General features: G+C 43.0%; 1 protein-coding gene and 1 pseudogene across 1 annotated transcript in view; one reads left to right on the top strand and one right to left on the bottom strand.

Moving 5' to 3' along the window:
- Window positions 1-1,712, top strand: part of Agbl1 (ATP/GTP binding protein like 1) — a 912,025-nt gene that overhangs the window by 211,921 nt on the left and 698,392 nt on the right. The gene's annotated exons all lie outside the window — the stretch shown is intronic.
- LOC103749468 lies at window positions 670-1,126 on the bottom strand (annotated as a pseudogene).

The raw sequence follows: 1,712 nt of genomic DNA, 5'->3' as shown, positions 1-1,712 counted from the left end.
AAAAAATTTAATAACTACATGATTAGAAGAAGCATTTCATTACATATTCAGTAACACACTCCAGAGCAAGAAATACATGTCTTTCACAAGTGGCTGTAAGTTTCTAGGTTCACAGTTGAATTAATATGGTTATACAATATTGAACGCTGTATAAGCCCTGTAAGACATAAAATTGAATGTGTTTTGAACATTTTTTTTAACTAATAAGCCAAGAGCTTTATTGATGCAGCAGGCACCTTACAATGGACCCAAGAGAGCCCGCCTTGTCTGAAAAGACAGGGTATCTGTACAAACTCTCAGGTTTTTTTCTACCTAAGCTTTCTCTTTCACCACAGCCCTTGGATCTGCACCTGCCTAAATAGTCCCTCCCCATTTTAAACAGGCAGTGCACACGGGGTACACCTGACAAACTGGCCAGACAGTCTGATAGTCAAGTGTCAGTTCTGTGTTACTTTGTAGACAACAGGAGACTCAGATCCTGCAAAGAATTTAGGAAACAATAAAATGGTTTCTCCCTCCACCTTGAAAATAAAATAACTTCAGCAGATATGTTTATCTGAAATATTTAGTTGGGAGTTCCTAGGAAGATGGTCCATGGTCAGTCTTTTCTTCACCAGCCTAGGTATCCAAAATTCTTTCAAGTAAACGTGAGTCTTTGTTGTTATTTTTTTAGACAGCCTTTCTTGCTGTAAGAACTCATAATGGACCTTAGTCCTCCTACAGCTAAAGGTTTTTCATGCCACTAGAGTAACACTGCACTGCTGTTTTCCGTGGGCTTCACAAACCCTTTATAAATGTACTTCATTAACAAGTCAATGCCATTTCTGTCCAGTCACTGCACAGCCTGATCAATTTCGCTGCTCTTAAAATTTTTAAGTACTTTCAACACCACACCCTGGGCTCGTTCCTTCATGGCTTGATTCTTGGTGTTGACTGGAGAGTTCCGCAAGGCTACATGCAATGCTCAAGCATGTCACTTTGCCGCAGGAGCCCATCCACCTCGCCGGGGTTGGGGCCTGGCTCACCCGCTGCCACCGCTGCCTCCTCCTGCCTGTCCACGGATTTGTCAGTCAAACTTGTCGATGTCCACCTGGCGGGAGCGCAAGGACAGCTTATTCCAGGCCATGGCGGGAGCCTGGCGGCCACTCAGCCAGCTCCACTGAGCCAGACCTCCGTTTGGCTCCACTCAGGTCCGCTTCACACCGCTCAGCTCCGCTGAGTTTTTAACCTTTAGAAAAGATCTCTGTTTCATTTTAGAATATATTATTCCTTGCAGAAAGACTCACTGTTTTTGCTACTGACACTGAGATGTTGGTGCATGCATCTCTAATCTGTATGTATCTATTACTAGTCATAATCGGTTGCACTCGGATTTTTGGCTGCTGTGTATATCTATAATGTCATGGGGTAGATTTCAATGGTAATGTTTATCACCTCTACTAATTAACATGACATAAACTTTTATGCTTCCTCCTCAAATATAATACATTTTTAAAAATTTGTTGATTTTTTTTCTGTGTGTGTATGTGTGTGTGTGTGTGTGTGTGTGTGTATCACACAGAACATCCCAAACCATGGTATTCAACTATACACCCACTTCCCAAATGGTACCCTCCCATAGCCTCCCTTCCCCGCTAGAGCCCTTATACTCTGATATCCCTGCTACTGTCTGCTGTGTTGTTGGCACCCCCAGCCATTCCCTACTACTTGTC

This window comes from Nannospalax galili, unplaced genomic scaffold, assembly GCF_000622305.1.
Source record: "Nannospalax galili isolate Female #2095 unplaced genomic scaffold, S.galili_v1.0 scaffold63, whole genome shotgun sequence".
NCBI lineage: Eukaryota > Metazoa > Chordata > Mammalia > Rodentia > Spalacidae > Nannospalax > Nannospalax galili.
The sequence above is the reverse complement of the archived record's forward strand: the minus strand, read 5'-3'. Positions and strand labels throughout refer to the sequence as shown.